This window comes from Drosophila obscura, unplaced genomic scaffold, assembly GCF_018151105.1.
Source record: "Drosophila obscura isolate BZ-5 IFL unplaced genomic scaffold, ASM1815110v1 contig_150, whole genome shotgun sequence".
Classification (NCBI taxonomy): Eukaryota; Metazoa; Arthropoda; class Insecta; order Diptera; family Drosophilidae; genus Drosophila; species Drosophila obscura.
In genome coordinates, this window is record NW_024542736.1 from 2077914 (window position 1) to 2090962 (window position 13049).

Here is a 13049-nt window from a genome sequence, read left to right on the forward strand (position 1 = left end):
TAGTGCGGCATGGCCCAATGCCCACAGTTTATCCCGCTAACAAGGCTAATTGGTCATGAAGCCTCTTCTCGAGTTGACTCGCAGCCACTCGTCTTGGCTCAGGCATTGGCTTTGGCTTTGGCCGTGTTCCTGTTCCTATAGTGAACCCAGACCTCAGAACCAATCTTGATCCCATTCCCGTTCGCGTTCCTGTTTGCTGTTTGCTGGCTGCTGTCCTTGTCCACCCACCTGTCCACGCGGCGTGACACCTGTCACATCACACAATGGAAATCACTCGACATTGTCGCTTGGCATTTGCCTCCAACGATTCACTTGCTCTCGGCCAGGCCGAAGAGCAGCAAAAACTGAACTGTCGCTGGCTATTTATTTACTCAAGCGTTTGCCCTGGTTGTCCTGGTTCTGGTTCTGGTTTTACTCGTGGTCCTGCTCTGCTCTGCTCTGTTTCTGTGATGGATGGCACTTAGCGAGGGTTGTCTCTGTGGTTGGGCATTGACCATCGAAACTGCAGTTGCAACAGGGTGTGCCTCTCAGGGAAAACTTTGAATTTTATGGACTATACAGCTCGTGATCTCTACAAGCAAGAAATTTGCTCTTCTCCTCAGCCAGAGCTCGAAAGGTACGCCAAGATTCTTTTACTTATTTCACAAGTAATTTCGCAGAAAAGGAATCTCTGGTCTTTTCATTATGCTATTACGTTAATGCCGAATGGAATCGAATGACACCCGAATTCAGGTAATTCTAAATATGAATCATGAATCACAGAGTCAGGCGAGAACAAAAAAATCCCGATTGCGGTGCGGAAACTTCTGTACCACTCACAGCTTGTTCGGCAAATTTCAATGAGAAAGCGTCGAGGAGATTCTCAATGAGCCAAGTTTCGAGTTTGCCCTTGAGAACCTTTTGTCAGGCTTCTTCTCAGTCCTCTGTCTGGTGCACCCTGTACCGGCAGCCCGGCAACTCAATTGCCCCAAACCACCCACAGAATGTGCCCCATCCAGAGGCACTGCCTCTGTCGCACTGCCACTGTCGCTCGCTAGCTCGCTCGCTCTCTTTCTTCAGTGCTTTGCATGTCCGGCATTTCGCACCAATTGTTGCCATAAAATTTGCACGTATAAAGCGAAAATGCCAAAAATATTTCACGACAACGAGACAGAGGCGGCAGCATCAGCAGCAGCAGCAGCAGAACAAGGAAAGCAGCAGCAGAAGCAGAAGCAGAGCAACAGCGACAAATGCCGGCAACACGTAGCCGGCAATTGCTGGGATTGCTATTCGGATTGGGAATGGGAATGAGAATGGGTATTGGGATTGGCATAGGGATTGGAAACGTATGGGGAAGCTGGGAGCGGGTGGGTTTTTGTTCTTTGCTTCTTTCTTCATTGTTGCTGGCTGGCAATGCGACAAATTTCACGCTCAAATGTTCGACACGCGCCGGCGCAGTGCAGCCTCCACCGATGCTGCCTGAAACCGAAAGGAGCAGCAGCCAGAGCTAGAGCCAGCAGCCAGCAGCCAACAGCCAGAAGCCGGCCAAAGGATGCCGTCAAAGCGGAAATGTTCAGTTCATTAGCGAAACGTGCGCGTCGTGTAATGGACGTGCCCCACCAGTAAGCTCCGGCATCTTCCCATTGAATCCGTGTTGCGGCTTTTTCCCAGTGAGTGAGTGAGTGAGGAGAGCGCGCGCGCGACTTCTATTGCCAACAAGGAGTCAGAGTCAGAGTCGTAGTCGTAGTCGGCGTCGGAGTGGGAATCAGAGACAAAGCCAAGTGCGAAATTGCCAACTTCTGGCGTAATTAAATAATTAATTGGAATTAAACAAGGGAATTTCGCAAAAAAACAATTAACAAAAGCAGCCAAAGCAGCGGGCAGCGAGCAGGAGAAGACGATGGTGCTGGAGGGATTTGTTTAATTATAGGAAAGGTCAATAATCAGCCGGGAGTCGCATCACGCACAATAGTACGCATAGTACACCCAGAGTCCGAGCATCCGAGGGTAATGGACAGCATGGACATGGCCCAAACCGGTTAACCATCTTCTGCCTTATTTGTCGTAGTTTGTCGAGTGCGTGCGAGTCTCTGGGAGTTGGCAACAATGAGCTTTGTTTAATTAGAAGCGGCGCTGGACCCCAACACCTGTACACGAATTTATTGTAAAGGTAGCAGCAACACCAGCAACAGCAACAGCAGCACCAACATCTTCTGCTTCTGCTTCAGCTTCAGCTACGTCTTGGCCAGAAACCGCAAAGCGCCGCTTGATGGCCAACTGACTGACTGACTTGTGGCCAAAAGAAGATGCTCTTGCCACAGCATCTCAACATCATCATCATCATCATTATTATCATCATCATCCCCATCATCATCATGGTCATTATCATCAGCATGCATGTATCCCCAAACATCATTATGAGCCGCGCGAATTCTTCTTTGTGGCCATGGCCAAGACCACGACCACGACCAAGACCAAGCCGAAGAGTCCAAAGACGAAGACCAAGAACTTGCCGACGCCGCCGTCGTCTTCGTCTGAGAGATGAGAGTCGTCGAGTTGTTGGCCAAAGTTACATGGTGGCGTCGCTGTCGCTGTCGCAGTCCCCAAAGCCGGCTTGGCGCTCTGCTCTCTCCGCAGCGTCGGCGTCGCGAGATCCAAATGATGAGCATTTGACTGTGTGCATGTGTGAGTGTTGGGAGAGTGAGTGTGGCTGCCAGCACGCTCTCTTTCTTGTGTGTGTGTGTGTGTGAGAGTGTGTTTGTGTTTGTGTGAGAGGTTCTTTGCTCTCTCTGTCGCGTCGCTCTCTACGTTCGCTGCTGCTGCGCTGCGCTGCTGGTGTTGCTGCTGCTGCTGCTGCTGCTGCTGCTGCTGCTCGCTTCGTTCGTTTGAATTTCGAAAATCGCCGCACGACGTAGGCTATATAAATAAGCACAGCGGACCCAATAGCTCCGAGTCTCTTTGAATTTTATGAAGCGGTTGTATCTTGGTGGTGCCCCCAACCAACCAACCGAACCGAACGGCCAACAGAACCCCCCCAGTTGGTACCACAGCAGCAGCCACAACAGCCACACCAGCAGCAGCAGAATCTTCTTGTAAAATCTCTTTTGCCTTTTTACCCCAAGAGCAAGCCAACGAACACAGTGGATTATTCCCAACAATTGTTAACAATCAAAACGAAAAGTGAACAAAACACACACAGAAATTAAATTAAATAAAGTGCGCGAAATGTTGATCAACGTGTAAAGGATCTGATAACTGTGCAAGGACTGCAAAACGAATCCCAAAGATACAAACGCAAAGATACAAACCGCAGTGCCAGTACCAGTGGCCAGTGCACACATAGAATCTCCGCAGAGTTCTACTTAAAGGAAAGATTTGTTCATTCGTGCTGTTACTTGAGTGAAAAAAGGTGAGTTTTTCGATCTCCAAAGGTCCTTGGAATTGACACGTTCAAGAATGTTTTTTTGTAATCAAGCTGAAAGTTTTATCGATTATGGTGTGATTTTTTGTGTTGGAGGAATATAAATTTTTTTGAAAAGAATTTAGAAAATGCCAAATGCGAAAAAACATTTCCATGAAAATAGAAAAATATCTGTTTGGATTAATAAAGTATTCACATGCAAATTATCACAGTACAAATCAAATACAAAACCTGAAAATAAATTAAAATTTAAAACACATAAAAACAATAAAATAAAAAATATTTTTTCAAAGTTTACTCAAAACTATAAATTATAATAAAAATATAATTTCATCAAAATATTTTCTAAGTCAACATTAAGTTAAAGAAAAAATTTAAATGTTGATAATATTAAATGAAAAATACGCAAAATATCAAAATTTAAAGTAATTAAAAATATGTTCTAAAATTCTATTAAATTTCGATTCAAAATTATTTCCGACTAAGCCGAAGATTAATTTTTCATTCCATTGCAAAGTTTGTTAAATGCATATCTAAATTTTGACCGAATTCCATTTCGTGGTTTAGCAATTTTCGCTTAAGAACATTTTTTGCTGATAATTTCTAGAAATATTCCTACTTGGTTTGGAATGACTAATGTAAACTCATGACGATCGGTTGGGGTAATGATAATTCATTTGCGGACCATTTAAACTGGGGATATGCACATGTGTGAGAAGTGTTGCGCAATTGTTTAAACTTGATTCAATAATTATTCATTTCCTTAACTCGTTTACGTTGAGGGGCTTTCGCAGGGGAGATTTCCCCCAGTGGGCTGGACAACTCTTTCTAGGGCAAAAACCAGACATCCAATTCAGCCAATTTCAAAGGGCAGGAGGGCTGAGGCGACAACACAGAGAAACTGCAGTGACTTTGCCTGCATAAGCCGCTTTAATCTTTACGGCAGCCAATTAATGAAAATTAATTTGCTTACAGCCAAATTAAAGCAGGAGCCAGCCAGGCGTTAAAACGGCCTCAAAGTTATTCATTCATAAACAAGATATTGCACTAGTCGCAACGCAAGCCGAAGCCTTAGATACCCTCTGCAGTTTGATCATTTTTATGCACATTTTTGCATAAAGATTTGATCGATCATTTGGCAGGACAGACTAGCTCAGGCCTGAATAAAATTTAAAGCATCACCAATCCAGTCTCATTCATTTCGGTGTTGCAAACATATTGTAATTACCCTCTTGGAGGGTATTAAAAATAAGGTTTGGTGGTGCTCGACGGCGGCTGGCGGCTCGCTGCTGCTGTAAATTGCAACCATTCATTCGCTGGCTCATTCATTCATTCACAAATGGCTGGCTCCCCGGCTGGCTGCACAACTAACGGGCCACGCTCAGGCGTAAATGCCACGCGCGCCTTGGCTCCGGCAACGGCACCGTCACCAGCACCAGCACCAGCACCGTCTACGGTTCCGTCTACAGCTGCAGCCTTTGGCTATTTGCATTGTGAAAATAGTTTTTGCCTGTGTTTTAATTTATGAAAGGCCATTCCGCGCTTTTGGGCCTGATGGTGGTCCTTGCCCAAAAACTTCGGGAGCAGCCATAATTGGAATTTATGCCCACACCATCTGTTTGGGGGATCGTTAAAGAGGAGACCGGCCGCTCCGCGTCGACATTTGTCAAAACTCGTAAAAACTAAAATTGCCCGAATGAAAAAGCTTTTAGTTAGCCATAAATAATACAAACTACGGCTGGACCACCACCATCACCCACAGAAAGTGCCTCAAAACGATATATTTATAGTAGTTACAACTACACACGATTGTCCTGTTCCTGGTCATAGAGTCCTGTTCCTGGTTCTCTGGTTCTGGCTCTCGCTGTGGTTCTGGTTTTGGACCTGGGGCCCAATAAAAAATGCAAATAAAACGCTGCCGCAATATGTGACCGTCTGTCCCTGTGGCAGCCTCCGCCTCCTCCTCCTGCTGCTTCCCCTCTGGTGGGCTGACGGCAAACATTTCCAACCTGACTTTGAGTGTTATTTGGTTTGCCAGAGATTTCATTGGCAGCCGGCCAGAGACAGGACCGAGCGAGGGGCTCAGCAAAGTCAGGGTCCCCGACATTGAAGGGCCAGTGCTAGGGCCATGGCCATGGCCAGAGACTGAACTGAACTGGACTGGACTGGCAGCAGCAGGTGTTTGGTTTTGGTTGACTTTTTTTTGCCTTTGGTTTGGGCAACCAAAAACTGTCCCTTGGCCATGAACGGAAATAGTGTGATTTATAGACAATTTCTGTACCAAATTTTGACAGGGTTTGTCTGCAGCGGCGCCATCAGGAAAATGGCTACGGATTTATTGATGAGCCAACAGGAAACATGGCAAATACGAGTATCCGATACAGAGTCTAGTTTTAGTTGCGGTCACCCCACACACCGCATAGATACATAGATACATATGTACACACATAAAGCACAACCCCAAAGCAAGACCAGGCCATGGCAATGGATGGCCCTTTTCCCATGCCCATTCCATTCCCTTAAGCATTTTTGGTTTTGTGGTTTCAGCATTTTTCTGGATTTTTTTGCAGCATATCTGCTGCAGCATTTTAATTAAAAATGCCTGAAATGTCTCCGACTTGGGGCTGGCTCTGGTCTCTGGTCTCTGGCTTTAGCTTTAGCCGGAAAAGCAATGTCAATAATGACATAAATGCCTCGTCTTTAGGCACTTTAAGGTGTGCGGTTGATGCTGCTGCCTCTGCTGCTGCTGCGGTTGGGAATTGAATTGGAATTGAAGCCACCATTTGGCTTAACCATCCGCACTTCCGCTGCCCCGGGCTGCGACTGGGAGCCAGAAACTTTGTTAGATCTTCATCGTTTTGGGGAGATACTTGAACACTTTGTTGCCGCAAAAGTTGCGGCGTGGCCAAAGAAGTAAGAAAGAAGTTTTATAAGCTTAGCGTGCGGACAACTCTGCGTATGCTTAATGCCACATGCTCTGCAAAAGTTTGATGAACCGCATTGGCGCGCACATGTGCTGGGGGAGTCTCAGAGCGGATCAGGCGACTTTCTATAGTCACTTTCAATATCAAATGAATTCATTTCATTCGAGTTCTGTTCGCTGTTGTCCGCTGCTTTGGGCCTTTCTTTTGTCCCGGGCCAGTAACGCACTTGTCCACCCAAGGTGGGCTTCCTCAGTGGCTCGGCTCGGCTCGGCTCTCCGCGAATTATCATAACAATTAAAAGCCAATGCAAGCGAGGCCAGCAGCAAGCAAGTCGCAAAAATGTTCTTTAACTTTATGTTAATTTATTTTAATTTTGGTCTTTTAGAAAGAAAGATTAAAGCAACTGAAGAGGAGAGGTCCCATCACCATCACCATATCATCCGAAATGCGCAGAAAAAAAGTCTTTAAAATATTTAATTGGCTGGCATGAAACTTTTGCGCTCGGCTACTACTATTTTAAGTTATGATGCGGGTCCCCCCGGACACACCTGAGCTCTGACATCAGCGCATCCGATCTGGGATCAGATGTGTAGGGAGAAAAAAAGACAGGAGCCCCGATGGGAGCCAACGATTTTGTTTCTGATTCTGGTACAGGGACTGGGGACTGGGACTGAGAACCTGACAAATTACATAATGATAGGCTGGCCGATGCTAATGTCTCATTGTTGGGCTACCATTTTGCCGTTAGGCAGAAAAGGCCCAGACCCGACTAGAAAAGAGATGAAGACTCCACGTCTCATCACATCCCATCACATCACATCGCATCACATAATCTAATTAGACCCACGTTATGCAAATGATTTGCTGCGCTAATTGAGTGAAAAGCTGTGCGAAAGCCTAATGAGGCGAGGGTCATGCATCTGGCATCCGGCAGCCAACATCTATCCATAGGTTGCAGCTTGGCCAGGAGAGGGACTCCGACACTCGGCTATCAGTTAATCCGATTAGGGCATGTGTCTGTGAACTCGTAACACACTTATATCTACAAAAGTAGCACTGGCCATAATCCTGTTTTCCTAAAGTAGCATGAAGCTGCAGCTACCCGGGGATTCATTAGCATTTTATGATTTAAAGACTGCCGAGCTAATTGGAAACATTTTTGGCACATTGTCTGCATGTTTATCTAGCAAATGTCGCATCTGTTGGATCTTCCCCCAGATACAGTGATTCAGCAGGGGAGCCATTAGGGGATCCACGGGGGCTGCCTGGTGTCTATCGGCAACAGCTTTAGATATCAGAAAATGCATGTTCAAGAGATTTGCAAGCCAAAAACACTGCCATAGCACAGCAGTCCCAACAAATTTAAACTCTGACGCTGGCAGTTTGTTTCTCTGGCCAATCGCTTACCTTGGCCAAATGTTTTCTCGCCAAATTTCTGGCACCCCTCCCACAATTCAAAAGACACTTGAGACAGAGGCAAAGGCAAACCAAAAACCAAACTAAATATCATCCCCCCCAGTCAGAGTCTTTTTTGTGATTTTAAAGTTTAATTGAGTTAATCGGTTTATGTGCGGCATTAGCATTGTAGCCCCCGCTGCCTAGGGGGCAGCAACATAAAGAAAGTAAGCGCATCTAAGCCCATTACAAGCCAAAGCGACGAGGCAGCGACCAAACGACCAAACGACACTTGTCTCGCATTACGCCCAAACAGCGCCAAGGTTAAATCGTGGTCTAGAACCGGGGGAGCATGGAACATGCCACAAGAACTTGCCGCGACTGCCGCGACTTGACTCGGGCTTAAAGTGTGTCGTGGGGCGCAAATTTCTCTAACCCAAATTGTTGTTGCTGTTGCTGTTGCTGTTGCTGCTGCTGTTGCTGTTGCTGCCTCCGTCTTCGTTCTTCGTCTCGGTTTCGGGGCGCCGATCTGGTTTGCCACAGATGCTTTCGAGTTCAATAGCCAAAGAAAGTGTCAGACGGTAGAAAGAAAAAGTGTGCGATTCGAGTCGACCAGAGCAGTGGAGAGCAGTGGAGAGCAGTGGAGAGCAGAGCCGATGGCTAATGGTCCGGCGGCATAGATTTTAATGGCCATTTTGCAGAACGAGGAGGGCCCATGGGGCAGCACCGCACCTGCCGTATGCGTAATGCCTGTTATCAGGCGAGGCCTCGCAAAATGCATTTGCCAAGTGCCTGTTAATGGCCATACCATCGCCCAGAGCGATCCAAAAGTGTTAATGCAACGAGCCATTAGGCCAAAACGCTTTTATGGGCCTAAAGGATGGGCGAGTCGCGAGTCCCGCGTCCCGATCCCCACTCAATGCCAGAGCCTACTTCAGCCAATTTAAGCCATTTAAAGGCAATCGTAAAGGCACCACTCGTAAAGCAGCCCTGTCCGCCATTTAGACATGGCTCTTAAAGTCTAGAAAATATCATTTGATTTAATTTGAAACTGCGCGAATAATGGCCCATAAGGCCAGCTGGAATGGAATTCGAACTCGAACTCGGAATCGAAATCGGAGTAGGGCCAGACCAGCATCAATGCGGTCAAGGTGTCAACGCTGGTCCATGCCGATTCCCCTGTTTTGTGTTGAGTGCATTTTGAATTGGCTGAGGCCAAAGTGAGGCATACTCGTATTTTGCTGCTTATTAGCTAGCTGCTGGCCAAACTAATGTGTTTCTGGCTCGCCAGCGAAACGGGCCTGAGCGAGCCAATACAGTTATGGGGCCAACACAATTAGGCCAACGGTGCTGCGACTCCAAAAAAATAACAAAAATTGGCAGCAGCAGCAGCAGGCAGCAGGCAGAAGGCAACAAAAACACAACTATCAAAAACCCACTGCCCAACTCGAAAGCCCATAAATTAATTCAATCGCCCGATTCAGTGGTGGCTGCAATTGCCCTCCGGCTAGAGCCGAAATGGCCAAATCAAACGACGCGCAGAGTTGGCCATTTCTACGCGCCTCTCGATCGTATCAGCGACAAAGATCAGCCGAATATCGAGAAATTCTTTTGTGAGAAAATATGCGAAAAGTCGTCGCTTGGCTCTGACTCCGGCTCTGGCTCTGGCTACGGCTCTGGCTCTATCTCTGGCCATTCCACGAGCTGAATAGTCAAAAGAAATCAGCAAAAAAAAAAACCAAAAGAAATTCCCCCCGAAAAAAAAAATAAAACAAGTTCGGTGCTGACTGAGGCCCCCGGGCCAAAGTCAGAGAGAAAGATACGAGTACGAGCAGCAGTAGGGGCTACGAGGGGCGGGCGGCGGAGGGAGCAAAGATGTTTCTACGTTTCTTGAATGAAATTAATTTCCATTGTATGGAGAGTAAATAAGTAGGCAATAAAGAGAACTACAGTTAAACTTGAAGCCAGGCAGAAATATGGCAAATGAACGAATCGAAATTGATGTGAGAAGCAGAAGCAGCAGCAGCAGCAACAGCAGAAGGCGATGATATGGAAATCGATCAGTTGAGTGGTCCATAAAATGGGTCTCATTATGATTATGGGCCTACTTACGACTTACGACTGGCGATGGCGATTTCTTTTCGACTTTCATTCGGTTCGTGTGGTTCACATAGAATCGGAATCTGAATCTGTATCTGCTGTAGCTGTATCTGAACATCCGTTTATAAATTCCAAATTCCGAACTTTCATTGCGAATTGGATGCGATGCAACACAAAAGTGTTTAATCAGCGACCCGTTCTGTGCCCGAAGGCTTAGTCACAGTCACATTCCCCGAGTGTATAAAATGTGCACAAAAACATAAGCATAAATATAAATCAGTTTCGTTTAATACAAGTATGTCCGCATATTAAGCAGCGTGCCTTTGCTGCTCTTTGATGACGTACTGGACACACGACTCGTGTTGTTTTTATACCCGTTAATTGTAGTTTACAGGGGCATATTGAATATGACACAGCCAGCAGGAAACATACCCATTGGGGGGTATCTAAAATTCGGAGTATTCCTAGCTAACTCTTTGGCTGTTCCAGTATAACTTGATTTTGATATTTGTTTTCGTCGCGCTGCCTGACCCAAATTCGGGGACTCGACTCTTGTTTTCTACTTGTTTTTTTTTTTCGTTGTGGCGGGTGTGGAGTGCGTGTTGGGTCGCTTGTTCGGTCATGATTTACATTTCATTACGTTCCTCCTCCTCCTCCTCCTCCTCCATTCGATTGCCATTCATGCTGGTGTTCTATTGTGGAACGTACGGCTTAATGTCACCTAATGATCTTGGCCAAACAAAACAATGCAGCAGCAGCAGAGTGTAATGAGTGTCCAACTGTTTGGCTAATCGATTGCCTTTCCCTTCTACTTTTCGTTGCAGGTATGTAAATTTCAATTGGTCCAATCGGTTGAGAGGAGTACTCTGGTTGGGTCTGGCCTGGTCTGGGGCAGAAATAGAGACGTCAAGCTGTCGGCCCGTAAAAGTATGCAATGATAAATTAGAAAGCAAACAAATTGCAAGCGGAGTGCGACTGCACTTTTTGTGGCCCCCCGCTGCTGCTGCTTAACTGCTTCAATTAGCATAAATAAATAATTTAGCAATGCATTCGCCTCGGCGCTGAAACAATAAAAAGCCAGCAAATTGAGTCGCGAAATTAAACAGAAGCAAAGAGAGAGAGAGAACAGAAGAGAACAGAACAGAACAGGAAAGGACAGAGCAGAATCCGGGAAAGAAATGTTGGGGATGACATCTAATTTATGCAGAAGGGAAGCTATCAAAGCAGCCTGCAAGTGGCAGGAGCTGGGGCCAACCGACAACCGCCTGCCGCCAGCAAGGTGCGTGCCTCGACACAACATTTGACAACAGACAAAGACGCAGTCAGTGTCGGAGTCAGAGTCAGAAACAAAGTCAGAGTCAGAGTCGAAGCTTTGTGCTCTGATGAGGTAATAAACCGTGGCATGGCATGGCATGGCATCGCATCGCCCATGTTGCAGCAGCAGCAGCTTTCATCCTTAGACGAGCACAACGCCACGGCGCTCATTATTGAAGAGGGCAAAGGCACGGACACAGGTTGACTATCCGGCACATCCTTGTCATATTCTACCCCATATATATATATATTCGTGCTGAGGGGGGAAATTCCGACGCTTTTGCATTGTTTGCATGCTTGACTTCATTGCCTTCAAGTGCTTTTGCCTCAGCCCCCCCACCCTGCACCGACTCTGTGGCCCTGTGGCTTTTTGCAACCCTTTTTTTTTTGCAGTTCCTCTTAAAGTTGCCACACACATCGAGAGCCGGTGTCAGTGCCGCCGCGATCGTGCCTCAATGGCGGATTGAAATTGAACCACAAAGCGCTGTGTGTATGCAGCGTGTCACTTCTGGCTGAAAAATTTAACTTTTAATTGAAATTGAAATGCAAAATAAATGTTTTGCCATTTTGCAGTGGACAGGTCAAACAGCGGCAGAACAATGCCCACTGACAATTGATGGCAGAGCTGAAATTCGTATTTTAAATGTCGCTGCATAATTTATATTGGAAATGCCAACCCAACAAAAAATCTATATATCGAGCAGTCAATTTATTTATAGAGTTCCCCCCACTCGGCATACACATCCCCAACCCCTCCTTTGAGGCGGGGGGGAATGGATATTTTCGACGGAGAAAAATCAATTTAAAGCCAATTTTCAAACGCTAATAAATTGAATTAAAAATTTCAGATCATAAAATGAATTTCTGCTTGATATGCCGAAAAACCCCAGGAAAATTTGTTGCGCCCGGTGTGGGGGGGGCTAAAGCGCTTTTCCTCCCTCTAACACTCTGACAGTCCATCCATCACTTTGTGAGGGGGGGAGGTCGCTCGCTGAGTCAGAGTCAGAGCCCGAACCCCTCTGCTCTGGGCGCTTCTAATTAGGTATACGACGACGAGTGCTGGGGATGAGTGTTATGGCAACTATTTATATTTTTTATATGAACATCATAATGCGGAAACTCTTACCCGAAATGCCCAGAGGGGGGGGGGGGGCAGAGGCAGAGCGGGGCTGGTTCTAAGAACCCGCCTCGCTTAATAGGAACCAAAAAACTGGTTAGCCTTTAATGGGCCTGCCAGCCCCCCCGCCGCTGGCTTCTGCCTGCGTAATAGCCAAGTTGACCAGCCATGAAATTCAATTTCATTCCATTTCATCTGAGTACTTACTATTTTCGGAACATTCTCGGAAGTGGTCAGCGCGTGAGCGTCACTGCTGGAGTGGAGTTAACGATGGGCCAGAGCCAAAGGTGTAAAGTGCACTGAACGGGGAGGTAGGCCTGCAATCAGGACAGATAGGGGTCGGGTCTGGTACAAACTCCAGTTAGAACCTGCCACAAATGATGTTTGCAGAGGCTCCAGCAGCTGCTTGGGCTGGATGACTTTTACTGCGTCAACCAAACACTTTCCATGGCTTTCCGGGGCCCGTTTAATCTGTGCTGCTGTGTGCACTGTTTTCGTTTCATTTCGTTTCGTTTTAATTTCTTGCCCGCAGAACACTTTCCTTTCCTTTCGGACTCGGGCATTACCAAACAAATAAAACTAAAAGAAAAAACTGGCTCTGGCTTCTACGTATACAAATAAAAGTGAAACCGCCTTGACGACAACAATTTGTTTTCTCAATGGAGCATAGCATAGCGTAGCGTAGCATAGCATAGTTTCGGCCCAGCATAACTTTCTGCCAAATCTCACGTTCATCTCTTAATGATGGAACATCACTTTAATCGCCATCGTGCACGTGTAAATATCTCATTGAAGCCCC

The 13049-nt window shown here is 46.5% G+C and overlaps 1 protein-coding gene across 1 annotated transcript in view; it reads left to right on the plus strand.

The window, feature by feature from the left end:
* Positions 1-3180: 3180 nt before the first annotated feature.
* LOC111064659 (mucin-19) overlaps positions 3181-13049 on the plus strand; it is a 41973-nt gene continuing 32104 nt past the window's right edge. The window contains 1 exon segment of the mRNA XM_022356323.2: positions 3181-3388. The gene's annotated coding sequence lies outside the window, so the exon portion shown is untranslated.